Source organism: Leptonychotes weddellii, chromosome 3 (assembly GCF_054177405.1).
Source record: "Leptonychotes weddellii isolate Sample4059 chromosome 3, ASM5417740v2, whole genome shotgun sequence".
NCBI lineage: Eukaryota > Metazoa > Chordata > Mammalia > Carnivora > Phocidae > Leptonychotes > Leptonychotes weddellii.
In genome coordinates, this window is record NC_138371.1 from 113498591 (window position 1) to 113522019 (window position 23429).

Here is a 23429-nt window from a genome sequence, read left to right on the forward strand (position 1 = left end):
GGTAGTCCCTAACTAATGCATGTTGATTTAGATCTGCCACTTTCAGATATACGGCCACTTGGCAAAAGGGCCCAGAGGACCTAGTAGCTGTAGGAACCCTCCTCCCCTTTCTGATAACAGGGTTTGCGATTTCCTTCCCCTTCCTCCTTCTATCACTATTGTTCGGTACTGCCTAGGTCCCCAGTCTTTCCTCCTACTTCAAACACTTCTTATCTTAGGGGAGTAAACCTAATGAGTAATACCTCTCCCCACTTCCTCAAGGCACCCCTCCTCCAACTCTTCTCAATATGTCCCAAGACGAGTAACATCTAACCAGCCCCCTCTCCCATCCTGGCCCAGCTCCTAATATACAGAAAAGCTCTTTCAATGAAAAGTTATTTCTACAAAATGCAGATAAAATTTATGCCAGCCCTCTTTGTACTCAAATATCATAATTAGCATTCATTCACTCACTCACTCAACAAATAGTTTACATCCTATATTCCAGACACCGTGCTGGGCACATGATACAATGGTATTGTGTGCAATTCTGTCTTTCCTTACAAACTTTTAAAAATAAAGAGAAATAATGAGGGCTTAGGAGGGAATGATTTTTTTTTTTTTAAAGATTTTATTTATTTATTTGAGAGAGAGAGAATGAGAGAGAACACATGAGAGGGGGGAGGGTCAGAGGGAGAAGCAGACTCCCCGCCGAGCAGGGAGCCCGATGTGGGACTCGATCCAGGGACTCCAGGATCATGACCTGAGCCGAAGGCAGCCGCTTAACCAACTGAGCCACCCAGGCGCCCTAGGAGGGAATGATTTTATGTGAGCTTCCTCCTTACCATTATTCACAGGAGAACATCAACAACAATAAACACGTTTGAGAACCTCCAGTTTAGTAAACATTTGCTGGCCCTCTACTATGTCCTGGGCTCTGTGGTTGATGCCGGAGATAGCAGTGTAAGTACAAAGACCCTGGACCCTGTGCCATGAAGAGTCTTCCGTGAGAGTGCGGACTAGAAAAAACTTGAGACTAAGAGCCATCCTGAACAAAAGTAAGGGGGTGGCTGTGGACATGAAGGTAGGCTGACTAATCCCAGGGCCGAGAGAGAGGCGTTATGAGGAGCCAGCCCAACATTTAATGTGTCTTCCAAGGACTTCTATAGGCAGGAGTTTCCAGCTCCCAACTCAGGGGCCTTCTGGGAGGCCTTCCCAGTAGTCCCTGGTAGAGACACCATCCCATTCCATCCTTTCCCATCACCGCAAATATCCCCTCCTGGAATCTCTGACCAAGACAATGAGAACCACCGGAAGCGAGGAGCCAGAGTAAGGCTTGGGAAGTCAGTAAGGCTTCCAGAATTAGTAAATAAGAATGCAGGATTCCTAGTTAATTTGAATTTCAGATAGACAACAAAACATTTTTTAGTAGAAGTGTGTTCCATGCAATATTTGTAATTGTATTGTCCTGTATTTTATCTGACAACCTTTCAAGTGAGCTTATATCTTTATTTCTATTTAGTCTCATTGGGCATCTCAGACACCAATTCAGAAGTACTTTCTCCCACTTGTGGTTCTCAGCTTCTGAAAGCATTGAGACATTTAGCAGGGGCCTCTGTAGGTGTTTGTTTGTTTTGTGTGCTGACGCAGCTGAAAGCCTACCTACTTCTCAATCTTCACAGCCAAATTAAATTTGGTCTTTTCCCATTGAAAATGGTTATTTCTCATACTGAGATTTTCTCCCTTCAAATGCCTTGAAAAATTGTCAACTTTATTCCATTTCAGTGCACTTTATGGTGGCTATCAAAAAAAATATATAAATGCCCCTTCCAAGAAAAAAAAAAAACTTTCATGGAAGTCAAGAAACTTTTCTTTCTTTCTTTTTAAAAGATTTTATTTATTTATTTATTTATTTATTTATTTATTTATTTATTTATTTGAGAGAGACAGCATGAGCCAGGGCAGGAGCAAAGAGAGAGGGAGAAGCGACTCAGTGCTGAGCGCAGAGCCCAACGCGGGGCTCGATCCTGCAACCCTGAGATCACCACCTGAGCCGAAATCAAAAGTCTGACGCTTTACCAACTGAGCCACCCAGGTACCCCAAGAACCTTTTCTAATGAATACTTTTTAGCTGTCCTGAACAAAGTTGGAAACAGGTCTAGTAGTTCAAGGCAAACTGAACATAGCCTGGGAATGTATATGTCTTCCAATGAACTGCCACTTGTTCTAGGCTTGTAAACAAAGAAGTATCTTAAAGCTCCCTTTCTCTTTGTTTAAAGAATGTGTATCCATGTTCATACCCATAGACATACATGATATATATTTTAGGTAAAGTTTGTTCTGAAGGCAGTTGGAAGAAAAATCTCCCTTGTTTTGGGAGCTACTTATCATTAATGAAGAGAATCCTTGGTTTTAGCACACAGTTGGTCCTCAGTAAATATTTGTCAAGTAATTCAAGAAATATCAATAGATTCATAATCTTTTAATTTCTCCAGATGTTTCTGATTTTGTACTCAAAAGATAAACTATCATGACAGCTCAGATTACTACAAATGGATATAAGCTGCAGGATAAAGTATATAAGCATATTGCTCATAGCCTTTATCTTTTCTAGACTAGCTCTGCCACTTTCTAGAACAAGTTACAGCTTCTCTGCGTCTCCTCTGTAAAATGGGGATAACAATGTACTTTACTTCATTGGACTGTTGTAAATATTAAATAAGGCCATATTCATAAAGCATTTAGAACAGGCACCTACAACTGTCACTATGAGCTCTTGTATATTAATTGGTTATAAATAATTATACTGACCACTTTTGATCCTTCTAGAAGAAGAAATTAGTTTTTGTATTTATGAGCCAATTTTGCTGAATCTTGGCTCCATCTTTCATTCTTAGCTGAGTTTGGGGAATAGGAGACACTGATCGCATAGCACAAGTAGCTTCAGAAAGACAGCAAGAAATTAATATACAGTAAAAGTTACAATAAAGTCACTTAGGCTGAATTTTAATCTTGCTGTACCCTTCTCATGTTCAGCTGGATTTGGGCGGTAGGGAAATTTTCCACACTAGTCTCAGCAACAGGAAATAAACCTACAGAGAAAACTTCCTAGTACTATTTTTTTTTAATGTCCTAGGATGTATTTTAATGTTTAATTATAATGTAAGAGATTACCTGGGTTTTTGTATAGCATTCATATGCAGAACAAAATTATCCCTTCTGAATGTTGCCCTGCTTTAATTCGGTACATTTTCTTTAACTAAAGTGCTAATAATTAGTTTCATCTAAAATCTGTCTCAAAGTTTAGGATCAATACATCTTTAAACTGGTATAAAACATGTTAACATAACTCTTAATAGGAGGAAGGATTTCATTAACTCTCAGTTCTTTCCTTTTTCATTGTCAATGCTCCTACCATCTGAGCAAAGAGGAATTCTCTAAGGCTAAGTCTTGTCTATTTTCACCCTCACTAGCACCTGAAAGCATACCATATAGAAAAGGTCAGCTCTTTTTTCTTTCCACATCTGCTTTGCTTAAACATCTGTTAATGCTATGTCCTTTCTGAAAAACTGTTAAGAAAGCATATGCTCCTTCAGTCTATGTATGTAGATATCAACCATTCTGCATTTCAGACTGACGTCATTAAGGATTTCACACTTACCTTGTCAAAAATATTTGCTACTTTAGCATTCTTCTTTCAGTAGGAAGGTTAGGACAAGAAAAATTTCAGTGTTAAATAAAGGAACAGCTTGTTGATTACATCAACACACATGGTTTACTCTAATTAAAAAGGTGAGAATTGATTAATATAGTGCTTATCAAAAGGATTAACTGAAGGAAGATGATACTTAATAGTGAGGACACTGAGCTATGATGCCTCCCAGTTCCTGAGTCTCAGCCTAGCGCTGCCCTTAGTGAGCTATATAACATTAGGTCAGTTCCTTAAACACACTGGGTCTCATTTGCTTCAATTGTAAAGTGAAAGAAACAGAACAGGTACCCTCTGAGGTCTCTTTTCTAAAACTATATGATTTCAGGTACATGTTTGATACTCAACACATGAACTTCTCCTTTTCAATTTAAGTTGTTTATACAATACCTATTGTCGTTGTTGTTTTTTCCAGAACTGAAATTGGGAAAAGGTGGTCACAAAATGTATTTGTTGAAACTCCAACTAAGGTTCAAAGAGCCTTAAAACAATAGATCTTGTCTCAGAAATACCTGTCACAGTTTAGACTTACATTACAACTAATCAAAGTCAGAAAGGTCCACATATTCCTGGCTTTAACTCTCTATTCCTGTTAACCTATTTTAATGTAAACAATCAGATAAGTCACTTCAGAGCACAGGTGAGTGAATGAGTCAAGAATAGTCAGGGGAAAATGTTTAAAACATTAAATTAAGCAGTTGGGGGAAATGTGTAACCTTTATATATCTGAAAGGACATAGAAAGTTTGTTCCAAATGGATGGTTCATCACAAAGTCAGGGGTTGAATAAATAGAGTAAATAGAGAGTTATAATGAAGGCTAAGTATGACCCTGGTTAACTACCCACACATATCCTATAAATATACCTACATATGTGCATGAATGGGCCTTTATTAGCTCTCATTTATGTTAATCCAGTAGAGATCTTGTCATTGAACTATGGTTGCTCAGTAGTAATGTTTTGCACCAGAAATACTAAGTGCTTGACTCATGCCTTTGAAGTTGTTTCATAATTCAGAATAAAAATGACCCCAGGAAGGCAATCTCTTCTGCCTTCTAAATGACTTTCTCTTGCTTGACCTTTTATTGTAAAAAATCAACTAACTCTTTGTTGGGATGCTGTGCTAATTACTCAAAGAAGTTTTATGTAACCCTTTCAAATGTGAACCAACCAGAACAATCAGAATTTCCATTAAGCTGTCTACAGAGGGCACATGATCTAGCAGTATACAACTAATGTGCCTCTATAGCCTAAAGATAATTTGTGGTAGAAAGTTTTTCAACTAAAAATAAATCACAGAGCAGAAAGACCAGAATGTGAGAAAGTAAAAGAATCAGAATTGTTAACACAGCTATTATTAGTAGCTTTCTTGGCTTATAAATTAGCCAGGTAATGCAGTTCAGAAATAATGAAGAACCTATTATCTCTTTCATTTTACCATTCACTAGCTTTTTTAATTCGCTACTGTCATATTAATGATGCATCTGATTAGAGCAAGACCAACAGGAGTCATGCTTCAGGGAACATTCAGAATTTTTATAAACATCCTTACTTCCCTGAAAATTCATTCTTTCAGAGTTACTTTCTATTTCCCATCTGTCTTTGATCATGGGACAGCCCCTAGCCAAACATAAGAATTTAAACTTTCATCTGATTGTCCCACAAATAATTTCTCATCTCTTTCTTGTCAAATAAGAGCAATTAACTTTCAAAGCCTCCCTGTGGAAGTTGCCAAAATTCTAAATCTAGGGACAGTGATGGGAAATTTTCAGTACAGTGTTTTGAAGTCTCCTTTATATATCTTAGCAGAGTTCAAGCCTGAAAATGTTCACAATTATATTTGAAGTTCCTCAATCTCATTGGATTTGTCCCAAATAACTTTAAAGCAGAGTTAAGTTATATTTAGTTAGATTTTATCATAAATTTAAGGTGATAAATCATTATTTAAGCATCATTTAAGCACTCAATTCAATTGAAAATAAAAATATTGACCAGACACCATTTGAAGGCACTATAGTAGGGATATAGAAACAGTTCCTGTATCAAAGGCCACAAACAACAGAATGAAAAAGCAACATACAGAATGGGGAAAATATGTGCAAATTACATATCTGATAAGGAGTTAATACCCAGAATATACAAAGCACACCTACAACCCAACAACAAAAAAACAACCTGATTGAAAATGGGCAAAAGACTTGAACAGACATTTCTCCAAAGAAGACATCCAAATGGCCAATAAGCACATGGAAAGATGCTCAACATCACTAATCATTAGGGAAATGCTAATCAAAACCACAATGACATACCATCTCATAACCATCCCATTCGAATGGCTATTACAAAACAAAACTCACCCAAAACAGAAAAAAGCAAGTGTTGGTGAAGATGTAGAAAACTGGAATCCTTGTGCACTGCTGATGGGAATATAAAATGGCACAGCTGTTATGGAAAATAGTATGGAGGTTCCTCAAAAAATTAAGAGTAGAATTAACCATATGACCCAGCAATTTCACTTCTGGGTGTACAACCAACTGAAAGCAGGGACTCAAACAGATATTTGTACACCCATATTCATAGCAGTATTATTCACCATAGTCCAAAAGCGGAAGCAACTCAAATGCCTATTGATGGATGACTGGATAAAGAAATGTACAATGGAATATTATACAGCCTTAAAAAGGAAGAAAATTCTGGTATGTGCTGCGACATAAACTCTGAAGACATCATGATAAGTGAAATAAGCCAGACACAAAGGACAAATACTGTCTGATTCTATATATATGTGGTATGTAGAGTAGTCAAATTCAGAGACAGAAAGTAGAATGGTGGTGGCCATGGTTTGCAGGGAGAGAGGAATGAGAAGTTGATGTTTAATGGGTATGAGTTTCAGTTTAAAATAGTAAAAAAAGTTCTGGAGGTGGAGAGTGATGGCTGCACAACAATGTGAATGCATTTAAATGCCACAGAATGGTATGCTTAAAAATGGTTACAATTGTAAATTTTATGTTATGTATCTTTAACCACAAGAAAAAACGATAGTCCCTGCTTACATTGGGCCTATCATATAGTGGGAATGCAGATGTATGTAAACTTAGTACCTGAGTAACTGTAACATAAGGTAAGTGAGACAGTAGTAAGAGTAGAAGTGAAACACTATGGTATGTTCACAGAATGCAAAGATAATAGTTGTTTCAGAAAAGATTTTGTAGAGTATCTAGTGGCTGATACCTACCTTTGAAAGATTAATACAATTGCAATGAGGAGAGAAGGTGTGAGCAGGTATCCTATAAAATGAGACCAGTGTGAACAAAGCATGGAAGTGAAATTTGGGGGGTGTGATTTTAGAACCGTGATTCCTCCCAGTTAGGTTAAAATTAGAGCAGTGCTTCTCAAACTTTAATGTGTATACAGATCGCTCAAGAATCCTGCTAAAATATAGATTCTGATTCTGCAGGTCTAATGGTAGAGTCCGAAAGTCTTTAGTTCTAATAAGCTCCCAGATGATGCCAATGCTGCTTTGCATGGCTCAGGTCTCCAACATGTATCCCTATGAGTGTAGGTTAGTTAGTTCAAGGTTGAGAACTTTGAAAACCAGAAGTCTACACTTACTTCAGAGTTAACAGAGAACTGATGGAACTCTTCTGAATAGGGACATCATATTATTGTAGCCAATCCTTAGGAAGATTAATCTGGCAGCCACATGTACTGGGAATAGAATGGGAAAAGACAGACACTGCAGAGACTGGTTAGGGATCAACAAAGCCAGTCAAGACGCTACTAGTAGTAACCAGGCTGGATGTGGTGAAGCTTGAAACAGGCAAGTGAGAGCAAGTGAGGGTGCAAAGGGGAGACCAAGCGAGGGGAAAGCTCAAAAGCAGACAAGATACATGTCTTGGCAGCTGACCTGTAGGGGAACATAGGAGGAGGAAAAGTTTTTTTTTTTTTTAAAGATATTATTCATTTATTTGACAGAGAGAGAAAGAGCACAAGCAGGGGGAAGGGCAGAGAGAGAGGGAGAAGCAGGCTCCCCGCTGAGCAGGGAGCCCGACGCGGGGCTCAGTCCCAGACCTGGGATCATGACCTGAACCAAAGGCAGACGGTTAACCGACTGAGCCACCCAGGCGCCCCAGGGGGAGGAAAAGTTAAAAAAAAATGCTGGTGATTTGAATAAGCATTCAACCAGGTTTTCCCAAGACTTTCCAAATTTATGACTATTATTAATCCCAGCATAACAATAGTGCCCCTTTCACACTAAAAATTAACAGTGCCTCTTTCCACCCAGTGTAGGTGATAAATAATATGGTTGCCTAAGCTTTAAGCACAGGTGACTACTAGGATATAGAGGAGAGTTAGGCTGGTTTGTAGTGGGTACAGATGAGGTGATATTCAGTCATTGATTCATTCACTCAACATCTACCAAATGTCAGCTATATTCCAGGCTTTATTCTAAGTGCTGAGGATATCTAAGATTAAGGAAAAATGACAAGAACCGAAAAGGTTGTCCTAATAGAGTTTATGATCAAGAGGAGACTTACACGTTCCAGAAGTGGGGGTTGAGGAGGAAATGGAAAGGGAGCAAGTTGCCAGGAAGGTGTCATCAAGACTTATTGCTGCGGGCAATATAAAACAGAATCAAGAATGGGGGATTCTAATTCAAAAGGGACGTGGGTGCAGGTTTAGATATAGATCTGGTCTTTATGGAGGATAAAGCTTTGAGAGTGGGTGAGATGCCTCCTTGATGGTAGAGACCAGGGCAGCGCCTGCACTCAGGCAACACAGGGAGGAGTCACTGAGCCCATGAAGGAACAGTCAGAGCGGTAAAGGAAGTACCAAGGTACTGCCCTATCATGGGAGCCAGGCAACCGGGGAGGTCATGGGCCCTCCAGGAAGCAATACCAAATGTTGCTGCAAGGTCAAGGAGACAGGTGGCCGCCGTGAACTTTGGGAACAATGCACCGTGCCATGGGCGGAGGGGGTTGCCCAGTAAGATGCTACGTGGTATTCTGCATACGAGAGAAAGTACTGAGACTCTAAAGGGGTTCAGCTTATTCTTAGATGATAATTTGCTGCCATGACTTATTTCTCGTTGCCACTTGTTTATTGTTAATAACAACAACCTTTTTGTAGTTGTTATTTCTGAAGATCTGGAACAAAATAAAGCAGAAGCTCTAAGCATCTCAGTTTTCATCAATAACCAGTGCATAATTTTTCTCAAAAGATTGTTCTGAGAACGGGTTATAAATGGCACCTGTGTGCTTTAAAGATCTAAAGTAGCAAACAAGAACCATCTTCTGGTAAAAATATTTAATTTTACTTTATGTCTTCTTTCTGATATTAGGGGACATTTGGGAAGAAAGATTGAAGCCAGAAGTACATGTGTGAACTTAAGGACACCAGATGAAAAATACTGGGCTTTCTCTGAAAGGTAAAAGCAAAGTTATCTAACCAGAATTGTCAGTACTAAGGCTCTTAGTATGCATATTAATTCCAGTAGTTCTGCATGACAACAGAAAAAAATGTTACATTAGCCTCATGGGGTTACATGAAATCTTAACAGAGGATTCAAATCATTCTCACTATGACCCTTATGCTAGCCTCCTCCCCTCCCCCCCAAACCCCACTTACAGAAGATGAGAATGCATCTTATTTGTAATGCATCCTACTTTTGGGGAAGACTCTACAATATCCCTGAATAATCCATATCAGAATTGAAAATCCTAACTTAGAGCAGGAAAGTATATTATTACTTTCCATGATTATCTTGTAATTCTTTTTTTTTTTTTTTCTTCTCGTCCTGAACCCAGGGGGTAGGGCTGGGCGCAGTTTTTCTCCCCAGAACAGGAAATAGAAATCAATTGAATGGGTGAATCAGTAATAACACATCTAAAAACCAAATGAACAAAGTCCTGTTATTAAAACCATTCTCAGTAGCCAATACAATTCTGGTAGGAATGTTTGGTAAATTTCAGTGGCTGAATGACTTTTTTTATAGTGCTGGAATAATGACAGTGCTGGTTACTGTTTGTTGAATGAAGCCCTTGAGCAAAGCTTTATTTTAATGGGGGAAGCCAGTGTCTGGCTGTAAGTCCCTGGGGGTGGGTGACTCCAGACCTTCCTTGGCTACATACTTGTAATTCATGGAGCACATCAGCCAGTGGTGTTTGCAGGGAAGTGGACAGTTTAACTTGGGGAATGTGCAGGGCAGCATGGCATTCCAAAGCCTCTATACTCTAGTGTAGACCACCAGACTCAGCTTCCAGCACCAGCCTGAGCCTCCACTGCTGCCATATGGTGAGCTCATCACCCTAAACATACCAAATGCTTGTCAACTTCTGTCCTTTCTGCTTTACATCTGCCTAAATCTTACCTTCCAATGCCCACCTGAAACTCTAACTCTTCTATAATATCTTTACCCCAACGGTGGTTCTCAGGAATAATTTCATGCTCTGAAAAAACCTGTGTTTATTACTTAAAATGTGCATTTGATACTTTTTATAATACTATGCCCCTTGTCATTTATGTGCACCATCTCCCAGCTGGACTGCAAAACTAGATCTGGTTTTCTTTACAGAGTTCCTATGAGAATCATCTAAGACAATATATATTTTGAAGTACTTTGTAAAGTAGTACAAATACAAAGTATGTCCCATAGTATAGTACTTTTTTCCTAATATTTACAGAATTTTTCATAAAAGCTATACAACAATGTTTAAAAGTTGGGAAATAAGATCACTTTATAATCATTTTGGTTGGGCAGATTATAATCATTACACAATGCAAATCATATCCTCATATTCCCTCAGGTAACTCCTTTATTGACACGATCCTCATCTCTGATTTGACATTTAACAGAATTTAGAAGGGTAGAGATTTTCCCCCGTATAGTACAGCACTTAATTTTTCCCTCACTGGGAAGGCTTGGGACAGACTATGTAATTAAAATAAATAGAATAGATGAAGAAATAGATATAAATATAGATTAAGATTAAAGCAATAGCCCCAAAAGTGGACAATATGATCATTCTCTTTTCACAGATGACAAAGCAAAAGACAAAATGGTTCGGGTCACACAGGGGGTAAAAAGCTAGGATTGACACCAAGCATTTTGATCCCAGAGTTCACACATTTTGTCACTTTGCTGTGACAGTCTTTACATCAGCAGGGGTAGGAGCAAGGAGTAGAGCAAGATTCAATTCCATTTAATTCAAGCACCATTTAGTGGCCATTTACTAAATGCCAGGATCTATGCTAAGTGCTGAGAATGAAAAATGAATATGCTAAGATCCCTGTGCTCAAGGACAATGTTACCATATGACTCATAGAAATACCTAATTTTAATACATTATAAGTGCAATAATGCATGCAAAGACAGATGAATTGTGCTCCTCGTCAGAGAGATTTTTAATAGTTTGACTTGTTTTATTTATTTTTTTATTTTTTTTAATTTATTTATTAGAGAGAGAACGCAAGAGGGGGTAGGGTTAGAGGGAGAAGCAGACTCCCCGCCGAGCAGGGAGCCCGATGCGGGACTCGATCCCGGGACTCCGGGATCATGACCTGAGCCGAAGGCAGTCGCTTAACCAACTGAGCCACCCAGGCGCCCCAGTTTGACTTGTTTTATTTGAAGTGTGGAGAGTATCCTTGTCACACATATGCATGCACGCACAAGTTCAAGTTCATGCACTCAACACCGGTATCTCCTTTGTGTGCTGGATGCTGTGTCAGGTAAGACTGTATACAAACTGGAACACTGTCTCTGTCATTCCTGGGGCGAGAAATTCAGCCAGGGGAAGGCAGAAGGCAAGGAAGGGTCCAGAGAAACAGATAAATAAGAATATAATGGTGAAAATGTTTTAACAGAAGAAAGAACAAAGGTCCCAGAGAAGATACTTGCACTTGATTTTGAAGAACAGACTCTTGACAAGCAAAAGTGGGGCCAGGAGCAGAGGGAGGTAACAGGGGGTACCAAGGGCTTTCCAGCAGAGGGGAATGTACAAGGTAGAGCAGGGAAAACGGAGGTATGTTCACGGCAAGGGAGAAGTTCAGTGTGGCTAGAGCAGAAAGTGCAAGTGCTGGGGGGGCGGGGGGGAAGATGGAAGAAAAAATTGGACTGACTCCAGACAGTGAATGGTCTTATCTGCTCAGCTCAGAACTGTAGATATAATTACAACGGCAACGAAGTGGCAACAGATTCTAGAACCAAAAAATAGTAATGACTTTTTCCTAATTTTAGATCACCTATATGAGTATTATATAGGAAATATTTGGTTCTCAGGATTGTGTATTTCAAGGGGAAAAAAGGATTCTCCAAAAAAAAAAAAAAAAAAAGTTTGGGAGTTGCCAAATACTATATTGATTACAGGAGTTTTACAATTTATATTAATATAAAAATATTAAGTACTTTGATCAGTCAGGCAGTAAGGAAGTATGTTTAACTTTGTTTAATCCAGTCCCTGCTAAACTTAATTCATTGAACCTTTTTGATGTGCCTCTCCCACACAACACCTATTAAACACCTCACGGTGGGCCTATGTTCATTCTCAATACGGGTGTGACCCAGGCATGTCCCTATACATAGGGATTACACATCACTTCCTCAGAAAATCATTCACGAAGAAACACTCATGGAATTTTAGAAATTGTAATTCCTTGATTACATGATATGAAGGATCTCCTTTTAAATTTCTCTCCAATGTATTCATTACTTTTTTGGAATATAAGAAATTTATTTCTCGACAGGGTTTTACACAATGATACACCATCCAGGAGTTTCCCACAACTGGCCCCTCTATGGGGCCTATGCTTTGAGTTTCTAACATAGAGAGAACAGACGTGTCTATGGCCACAGAGGAGAGCAGTGGTCACATCAAACTCCACAAGCATGCAGATGGTACCAGCCCCTAGTGCAAATGCACAGACCCAAGGACAGGCCACACTGCAGAATCATAAATGCAGCGTGTCATACCTTATGGACACTAAGTCATATGGATAGAATGTTCCTAGTGGAATTATCTGAAGTTCTGGATTCTCTAGGGTAACTGCAGGTCATGTGCCCTGCATTTTCATTTTTATTTCTTCTGAGGAAGGCAGGTCTCCAGTTAAATGAATCCGGTTATGCAACTTGCACGCTGCTCGCTGGTGTAGCTGGGCTTTCGCAGAGCTGCCTCCTGCCCCTTACTCTCTCTCCTTCGACAGCCTCTCTCCTCACAGGTAACTCCTCCTCAGGCCTCCGCTGAGATGCCACTTCTCCGACCACCCTCCCCAGACTGGGAAGGTCACTGCTGTCAATTCTTGGAATATCCTCTGTCTTTTCCTACTTAGCACTGACATCAGCTGTAATCTTAAGTGTATCTAAGTGGCTATTTGTTTATCGTTGGTCCTCTCAGTAGACCTTGAGCTCCGGGAGGGCAGGGGCTCTCTTTCTGTTCAGTGTTGTACTGCAGCATCTAGTACACAAGTGCTAAATAAACATAGATAAAAGAACACCAAACACTCAGAATTTAAGAGAATGGAAACAGTGAGACTCTTCATGAATTGGCTACAGCCCAGACCTGATTTCTAGAATTTAGGCTCTTTTTGAAATTATAGAGAAATGCTATTCCACTGATGACTCTTTATTGATATAATAGCTTTCCTTTCCTAATCATAAAAAGGTATTAGTGGGGCGCCTGGGTGGCTCAGTCGGATATGTGTCCTACTCTTGGTTTTGGCCCAGGTCATGATCTTAAGGTGGTGAGACAGAGGCCCACACTCAGCTCCACGCTCAGTGGGGAGTCTGCTGGAGATTCTCTCTCTCTCCCTCTCTCTCTGCCCCTCCCCACCTCACACTCTCTCTCTTTCTCTCTCACATAAATAAATAGATCTTTAAAAAAGTATTAGCTATTAATATTACTATTATATTTGGTGAACAACTTAAAGTTGTCTGTCTTTAATTTTGTTTCATGATGTCTAGCTTTTAGGGAGTATTTTCTCTTTATGTGACAGAATTCTTCACATCGGCATTCATGCACTTCAAATACTTTTGGCTTCGTGTTTTCTATTCACCACCACTTAAATACACTACACATGGTTTGTTCCTTTGATATGCTCCATAAATCACTCTCCCCTATTACTTTTATTATTCCTGTGGATCTTTCCAAACTTCTTCCAATTTATCAATCCTTTTGTGGCATTGGAGCATTAAACCAAAGATAGTATTCTGCGTGTTTAGTTCCCAACAGATCTGGTCTGGGCTGGGCTGGTGGGTGACAACTAGTTGGATCTTCCAGTATAAGAATGAAAAAAAAAATCCAGGAAATCAAACTTTCAGACTGTATTTAGATTCCTTCAAAAGACACATAATATTTCTCCCACATTTCTATAGGTTGTTCCACAGGAATGCCACAGGGGTGATGTTATGCTTGCTTTGAGGTTGAGTTCCTGTGGAATGCCACACACTGAGAGGACTCTGACAACCACCAGTGGACACAGCACGCCTGCCATTAGCGCTTCATTTGAAAAACAAAACTGCACATCCTCTTTCTAGTCATCTTCCTCTCCCACTTGCCTGGTACTTTTGTCTTTTGTGAGCTTGTTTTCTTATCAGAGGATTACTTCCAGTGGTGGTGGTGGGGATGCCGTTTGGACAGATAAATGTATACAGCAAGCAGCTCATCCAAGGGCACACCATTAGATGATTAATTTGACCTGACAGATCAAGACAACACAGAGGCTGGAATTCAAACTTTGACTATGTGCTTCTACTTAATGTGTCACCTGTAAGATAAATAAGCCCTGGAAGAGCAACGTGGCTGGCTAACCCGGCTCTAAAGCAACGATGCTGAAGGCCTTAAGAACGGGGTCTTGCACAATGTGGTCCAACCGCAGACCATCTTCAGATGAAAGGGACAGCGAGGTTGCCTTCATATAAAAACACTTTGAATCTGACAGCTATAACTGCAACTAGATGACCCTTCCTCCAGCTTTAATCCGAGCTGTTTACCACGTTGTAATGGTGAAAGGAAATACTTCTCTTCAGTTTTCTAAAACAATGGTTAAAGCACTGTAGTGTTGTCAGCCAAACCAAGAATCAGGGAGGCAGACCGCTAAACCAAATCACATAAAATCACTCGGCCTGGCTTGTTAAACACTGACCAATCAGTACTTTAATACTCCTTACGAGTAGGCTGAGTCCATTGGCCCGAGAAAGCGAATGTTTCTGAATCAAATGACTTGATATTAATAAACTGCAAAGAACTTTAAAAATCTACCACTTAGTACTATAGCACAGAGTAAGTAAGCCTGTTAGTACAACAGTATAATAGTGATTTAGCACAAAGATATATGTTAAAATATCCTAAGCTGAATTGTAAAATAACAACTCAAAATATAAAGTTTTGGAGCTATCCTGATGGATAATCAATCATACTGTTCACAGGGATGTAGTCCTCAAATTCTTTATTCCTTTCATCTCCTGGGGCACCCATATCTTACCTCTGCTTAATCCTTTCTCTACCCTCAAAGAGTCTGCTGTGCTGAGGAAAGAGGAAGTTAGTTAAATATGCCCATGGCTCTGTGGGAAGACCTAAAATAGTGAACTGTAACAGAGGGCAGCTGACCTACACATGGAACCAAAGTGATGGCAGAAACGAGAGACTCAAAAAATCATATATAACCCTCTTCCCAAATCATGTCTGGCTTGATAACAGTTCCAGTTTCTCTGGTACCCAAGTGTCCAATATGCCAGCAAATCCTGGATTTTTACTTTGGAAAAAGGGAATCTAAAAAGCAGGAAAGGGATACATGTTTTGGATACATCCATATAGTAGCAAATTAGTAAAGTTCTGGAAAAGAAAAAAAAGGCAAAGGCTTACTTGGTATAGCTGTCCTGAGCTGTGAGCAGAAGAGTAAAATTTCTCTAAAAATTAGGAGAGCAGAAGCCAGAGGAACTGGCAGCTGTGAGGAAAAGAGTACTCACCTGAAATGGCCAAAAAATAGAGGCCAGAATTTTGACCTGGTAAAGAGCAGAGATAATAGTAAACTAGAAGGGGGAACTGGAGATAATTTTAAAAGTCTAATTTATGGTAAGTAATGTCTTGAGTCAAATTGAGTAATATGACTGAATTTGCAATTATTTCCTTGTTTGCATTTATTAATTCATTTGTCAGTTCATTATTTATTTCTGTTATATTTATATCAGCTGAATTCAACTGCATGAAACAGAAAGCAGCTTCCCTTTCTTTTTCAGCATTTGGCCTTCAAACCCACTGTTAACCCATTTATTCCTCATTCTTCAGATGAAATCAGAAGTACCGTGGCTCTTAGGATCACACAGCTGATTTAAAGTAATCTGGTCACCTTGGGTGACCAGAAGAACAATCTCATTTTAGCAACTGAAATATCCAGTCCGCTGTAATTACAAAAAGGTTCCATTCTGATCCCAGATGAAAGCTTTTCTGTTTCCCAGACTTGCTCTTCAGCCTTCCTTTTGCCCCCACTTCCCTCCCCCTCTCATCCAAACACCCTAGCCTCCTCAGGGGTTGCAATGAGTGGAAGGGGCCTGAGGCTGAAACAACAAAAGGTCTTATGTGTGAGCTAGCTGGTCAGATGAGATCCATATCAGCGCCCTCTGGATGTGGCAGATTCCCAGGGTCGATCCTTTCCAGTGAGGTCACATGCTGGATTTCTTTCTCAGCGCTGGACATCTGGTAGCCTACCTACCTGTAGTGATCAGTTTCCCCTGCAGGCAGTTCTCATGCACACTTTCGGTATAGAAGCCACATCCGGCCCAGGGCAAGGGACCTGTGCCTGCTGCCATCAATGGGAGAGCAGTTCTCTCCCAGGTCTCCCTCTTTTTGTTCTCCTATTGTGGCAGGTAGTTCAAAACACAGCCTTTTGCCTTTCTTCCTCCCAGGAAGGAATTAGGCACCATTTTCTGGACCTTGATAAAGTCCAGAGAATATTGGCCAAATTTTCCGGTCCCCTCACGCAGTGGGGCCCTAAGGGTCCCCCTATTTGACTTACAGTGAGAGAGAAACAGCATATTGACCACTCCACCAATAACAGAGCTGTCTTCCTTACTCTTCAATTTCAACCCTTTTAAAATTGTGAGGTGGATGATGTGCTGAAAACGAAACAGAATTTTGACCACCCTCTTTGCAAATCCTGCATAGTATCCTGGTTTGGAATTTGGGCAAGGAGTGGAGGGGCTTGGCACCTAATGTTTTGATGTCCATAGCAGGGAATCTCAGCTGAAACAGACTAAAATGGTTCTACTTTATCATGGGGTTATAATTAAGAACCATCTAGCTAGTGCCCGTTTTATTCCACGCTCTGCTCTAGGAGCTGGAGATTCAAAATGAAAAGACATGGTCACCTGTCTTGAGGAGCTCACAGTGGAGGGAACACTGCCCTCTTCACCACACTCTGTGTTCAGGTGGTCTTTATTCTCTAAAGCACTTGAGTGTTTCCTGGGCTATGGGGCTGGAAAGGGAAAAGCACAAGTGTGGGAGACTGAGGGGGTGCATTTCTATAAGGCTGGACCTGCCACATAGAGTTTCTCATTCCCTACCAAGAGAAATGCCAAAATCAGGAGGTGAGAAGAGCCAGTGGAGTTGGAAGCCAAGGGCCAAGAAGGCTCAAAGGACATCTATTGGGTTGCAGAAGTGTAGGAACTGGAAACCAGTATCAAGACTGGGTTCTGAGAACTACAGGAGAATTGAACATACATAGCTGTGTTGAGAGTAAATGGGCAAAGATCAAGAACAGTTGCCTAGAAGAGGCCATTGTTTGTGGCTTGTCTTCACTTGCCAGGAGAGGCATAGAACGGAGTGGGTTGGCAGAGTTAAGGGGCAGCTATAACCACAGGGCTGCGTCCTGCAGGAGGAACTCTGTGTGGGCTGGGAGGAGCTCTCCAGACCATGCGGTTGTTGCCTGGAGTCTATAGAGATGGGGTACAGGCTGAGCACCCCCAATAGGGGAAGCTTGCTTAAGAAGGTGCAGAAGCTTGAATCCTACTGGTGAGATTCCTGCTTTCCTCTTGTGTTACTTTATTTAAATTCTACCCTTTCCTCAGAACTCACCTAAGATGTATCTTCTCTAGAGCCTCATTGTGATGTCTGCTTCCTTTGAACTATGAGAGGAGTTTGGAAATTAGTAGCATGCTGCTCTGTATTGTCAATTCATCTTTGTAGACATACCCTATCCTCTGACTTGGTGAAGCACAGGACCTGATAGAACCTACTTGGTCCCCTGCCCTGCAGCCTGGCAACTGTATCCATGTCACACGTTGGCCGGCTAAGATCTGCCAGAGCCTCTGACATCAATCCCCATATTGTTAGCCTTATGGCAGACATTTAACATTGTGTCACTTGTGCTGCTGGTGACTTTGGTGTCCCAAGCTCCCAGTACCTTACTGACTCTTCATATTTTTGCCTCATATATCAGGCGTTCAGAGGGTAGAGATGCTGTTAAGATAATGCCTGATACATAAAGCAATGCCATATAACTGATACATAAGGAAGAATGACCCCACTAGTCATACAATTCTGGGAGGAAAAGGGGTCCTTTCTCCCCTGACTTGGGGCACTACGGTGGAAGGAACTCTGGTGGACGAAGGCTGAGGAGCTTTCTGGTGAAGGAGGCAGGGAGGTGAGCTGAGCCAGGGCAAGCCTGGGCTGCTTCTCACCACATCCTCTCCATCACCTACAACCTTTAGCTCTTTATTTTCTTGTCGTATGGTAATAAAATGGGTTTGCAAATATTTTACCTATCATAAACTATAAAGAACAACAACAAAAAACCACTCTACTAATTCACTTGAAAATTAATCATTCTCTGAAATTCAAGCCATATATTCACATTTCATTACTTATAGGTATATAAATACAAATTAAAACTTTATGCCCATTACATTTATAGTATATGGTCATATAGTCTAATAGCAATGTCATTGCAATTAAAATCCATTTTTTTATATTAAGTTCATCTTTATCTTCATTTGTATTGTTTTTTTAAAAGATTTTATTTATTTGATAGATAGAACAAGTAGGGGGGAGGAGTAGAGAGAGAGGGAGAAGCAGACTCCCCACTGAGCAGGAAGCCTGACACAGGGCTCCATCCCAGGACCCTGATATCAGGACCTGAGGACAAGGCAGATGCTTAACCGACTGAGCCACCCAGGCACCACTATTTATATTGTTCATGTGTAAAATAATTTGGGATATATGCTTAGAAGGCAAGACTGTCCTGTAGCTTTGATCGCAATATCTTGACAAGTCTGGAAGTAATTATAAAAAAAATTTTTTTAAAGATTTTATTTATTTATTTATTTATTTATTTATTTATTTATTTGAGAGGGAGCGCACGCGTGCACATGTGCATGTGTGTGAGCAGGGGGAGGGGCAGAGGGAGAAGGAAAGAATCTCAAGCAGACTCCATGTTGAGTGAGGAGCCCGATGCAGGGCTCAATTTCATGACCTGGATATCATGACCTGAGCCGAAACCAAGAGTCAGACGCTTAACTGATTGAGCTACCCAGGTGCCCCAATTATAAAAAATTTTCAGAGTTATAATGTTAAAAGTCTGATTTATTTTCTAGTCTTATTTAAAAAGATCAACCGATTAAACAAAAACAAGAGTGATCCACTCTTTTGTACAAGGATACAGTGATCACTTTTGTATAAGGGTAAAATGAAGGCATGGAGGTCACGTTCAAGCAGCAGACATTTCATGCCCTGAATGGAGCCTATGAAATCTAGAATAGAAGGAACAATGTTACAGGCTGGAAAAGGTAAAACACTCAGAAAAATCAATAGAAAGCATGTCTTAAGTGCTTCCTCTACAAACTACATTTTACAAACTATTGTTAACAAATACAAAAGAAAAGGAAGACTTAATCCCCATGTTTGATAATTTTATAGAAGCCAGAAGAATTGCTGAGCTTAAATTCACCTCCAAAATCAGAACCTTTAAAAAGCTTTGGTTATGAGGTTGCTTTGCCCAGCATCACCACCGGAATGACCGACAGGATGACTGCAACAGCATTCATTCCATCATCCACACTGTGTTTTGACAGTGAGCTTGAGTTTTGCTATCCTGTGCCCTTGTCCTCTTGACTTTGTTTGTTAGAACAAGTCGAGAATTCCAAGGGCACCAGTCCTAACCCTTTTTGCAGCTTGAGCCTTGTTCTACTTTACAATGACAGATGGCACTTGTGTGTCCAACCACTTCATAAATTTACATCATTTGTCCCAAAGCAGAAACAAGAGGATAAAGATGGATCAATGCAAATAAGCGTTATTGGAAATGTAACTCAAGGCACACACTTTGCTCATGTCAAGAACGGTACACTCAAGTATGAGGAGGGTGTTGTTATTCCTGGCCCAAGGAGAGAGTGAGTTCCTGGTCTCGCCCCTTTAAAGAATAATCCAGCTAAAGCAGACAGCTTTAGCTCTGGTGAACATCATGCTGGGGTCTAGGAAATCCCATCTATCACCAAGATGCAAGAGTTCTTTTCATTTTTTATACTGGCCCAGGAAGAAAACAACAGTAAAAGTATCACTGAAAAGTTGTGTCCCTTTCCACCTCTAGATGGGTATATACAGTATTTTCAGGTGCAGTTTCACAGATTAGTCACTACTTCTGTATTTCTTTTCCATGACATATTAGTTTTGTCAGGTAGCACTTGAATTCTCCTAATCACTCAGCAGGTAACTTTCTAAGCTTGTGTGTGGCACAGAAAAAAATAGATTTTTACTCCTCTCAATGACTAGAAAACAGCAGTCTGGGTTATAGTAAAAATATAAGAAGAAAACGTCCTTGATTCACAAAGAATGTAGTACCTCATTTTATTTTAAAACAAATGGCTATATCTTAAGAAACAGAAAACGATTAGATATATTTTAACATTGTTATTACCTGCTCCAGGTAAGGAACGCCAGAGCAAACAATTTTCACAATGGGCAAAACAAAAACCACTACTATAAAGTCTTCAAAATAAGCAGGTCAGAGGTCATCAGTTTTGCCTTTCAACCTTCACTGCATTTACCAAAGTCTTCACTAATTGAAATGCGTGCAATTTATTTTTAAAGCAGATTCAAAGTTTTGTTTTATTTTGCAAGCCAGAACAACACTGTAAATCAATGTTGCAAGAGCAGTGTGGCTTTAGCAAGGTAAGTGAGCAGAGTACACACAGGATTGGTTTATAGGTCAAGTACACTCCATATTACTTTAACACATAATTTGGAAACATTTCTTAAAAATCTTAATACATATAGGAAGCTTATTATGGATGGGACAGAACTAGTGTAAATGACTCTTAGCTGGACTTCCCAAATGATGGAACAGGAAGTGTGTTGGTAAAAATGCTCAGGGCAGCTCAGGAAATCAGTTGGGAGCAGAGACCATGTGTTGTCAGTTTGGGGTCAGTGTTCCTTTATCACTCATCGCTCATATGTCTATTCTGAATTGAGTCATAAGCTGTAGGTACCCCTCAGTGGAACTACAGAGCAGCATTTACCCACTATGTGTGGGGGACTTCCTGGCAGGATCCTAAAGAAAATTCCTCAATACTTATATGATATTCTGGGAAGAACCCAGCCAACTGTAAAGCAACTGTCTTCTGAAAAAATCTTTATTGTGTAACATCCTAGAATACTGCTGTTGTAAGAGGCCTTAGCTGTACTACTCCATTAGACAGTTTCTCAGGATAGGCCCCTTCTGGCGTAATGTCAAAGAGCCCGTACGAACTTGATTCTGTTGTGGGAAGTCTTTCCTCAACTATTTTGTTTTACATGTAGAGAAAAAGACACAGAAATTGAGTTGCTCATGATTATATAGACATCCCTATAAAGCAATAGTCTAATTCCCATTTCATTAAGCAGAGAATTAAAACGCATAGAGGGCCCCAAGCATCCTATGATATGCTTTGCTTCTTCACCCTGCTGTTTTTCCTGAAACCCCAGTTGTATTTGATGGTGCATTCTTTGCTCAGTGTTCATGCCCAGTGACCCCAAGTCAAGCAGGCTGGAGGTGTGGATGGGAAATTATTACACAGAGTGAAGAGACTCATATTGCCTTTGGATGTGAAGGATGCTGTGCTCATTTGGCCATATCATCATGTTTGGTCTGATGTGGTGGAATGAATGCAGTCATCGAGTTTTGCATTTATTTAGCCACATTGTATCCTGTCTAATTAAGAAGAGAAATCATGTCTTAATACTGCAAATATGCACTGGTAGGAACACTTTTTTGAGTATGGGTTATGAGTCTAATCCTCTAAATCTCATGTGAGCCACCTTTCAGCTAACTTCCATTTAAGTTTTGCTGGCATAAAAAATACAGGATAGGGTCCTGAGTAAATAAAATGTAGAAATTGTGCTTTGTTTAATTATTCCAAAGCCCTTTGTCTCTTACTTGTAAGGTACAATATGGCAACGACTCTTGGTAGATGCCTAAGAGCTTTTATAACTGATGTTGAGATCAGCTGGAACAAAGACACATTTGTTAAGACCCAGCTTCAGATGCTGGCCTGGCTTTTCAGAAGTAAACCATAAGTGTTTGTTCTTGGATATGGATAAGAGTTTTTAAAAAAATTGATTTGCCAATGCTTACACAAGGCACTACCACATATTATGAAACATTTGCTTGCCTAACACATAAGAAACAACTTTAAAACACAAGAGCAGCATATGGCTGGAAAGAGAGGCAACCCTCTCCATAGGGTTGGGAAGCAGGGAATATTTGCTAAAACCCAAATGAAGATTAAGCACTTGGAGACGAAGAAATGCATAAGCATCTCTAAAAAGGCAGCAAGATGAGTACCAGTAACAAAGGCAGCACAGCATAATGGCCTGTGCGTGGGCTTTGGAGTCTGTAGACAGCTCTGACTTTTGTTGCTTGGACAAGTTGCTTAAAGTCTCTAAGCATCATTTTTCTTTTATGAAGTGGGACTATCTACCTGCCTTGAAGGCTCTTTAGAGGGTCAGATGAGATTACATTCTGAAAGTGTTTTGTCAACTGTAAAGTTCTACTCTATGAGAACACTAATAAAATAATAATAGAATAATCATTATTGGGGCGCCTGGGTGGCTCAGTCAGTTAAGCGGCTGCCTTCGGCTCAGGTCATGATCCCAGGGTCCTGGGATCGAATCCCACATCGGGCTCCTTCCTCAGCGGGGAGCCTGCTTCTCCCTCTCCCTCTGCCTGCCACTCCACCTGCTTGTGCTCTCCCTCTCTCTATCTCTGTCAAATAAATAAAATCTTTAAAAAAAAAAAAAAGAATAATCATTATTGCAGTAATATCAACTAACATTTAAACACTTGCCCTATACCAGACACTAACCTAAGGGTTTTACATACATTATATCATTGGGTTGCATATTATTATTATCCTCATCATTTTACAGTATAGGAAACTGAAGGTTAGACAGGTTGAAGCACTTGACCAAGGTCTATCTGGTACCCCATTTGTGCTTTGTATTGCCTTCCCTATTATAACCATCATGAATGCTAACTGAATTCATTTAGGGATGATTTTATGTTTTCATGTATTCCATAAAAGCAATCTTTCTTGTCTAGTACTTCGTTGACTAGTCCAATCACTAGCTCAACATCATCTAATACATGTTGTCTATATGCAGAACATTCATAAAGGTACAAAGAAATAATGAACAAAATAGAAAATCAACATTATTATTCCAGAGTGGCAAAACTTACATACAAAGGTAAGGCTGTAGAATATTTATTTATTTATTTATTT

At 40.0% G+C, this 23429-nt stretch overlaps 1 protein-coding gene and 2 long non-coding RNA genes across 4 annotated transcripts in view; 1 reads left to right on the forward strand and 2 right to left on the reverse strand.

The window, feature by feature from the left end:
- The window catches only part of STARD13 (StAR related lipid transfer domain containing 13), a 468749-nt gene that overhangs the window by 234999 nt on the left and 210321 nt on the right, over positions 1-23429 (reverse strand). The window lies entirely within an intron of this gene.
- LOC145720615 (uncharacterized) overlaps positions 1-23429 on the forward strand; it is a 46871-nt gene that overhangs the window by 16090 nt on the left and 7352 nt on the right. Inside the window, exon 2 of the long non-coding RNA XR_014143702.1 lies at positions 9030-9116. This is a non-coding gene — a long non-coding RNA (uncharacterized LOC145720615). The remainder of the gene's footprint in view (positions 1-9029; positions 9117-23429) is intronic.
- LOC145720617 (uncharacterized) lies at positions 1871-23383 on the reverse strand. Its single transcript, XR_014143704.1, has 2 exons — positions 19335-23383; positions 1871-6102 (listed from the first exon to the last, which is right to left on the reverse strand). It is a non-coding gene; the product is annotated as an uncharacterized LOC145720617 (long non-coding RNA).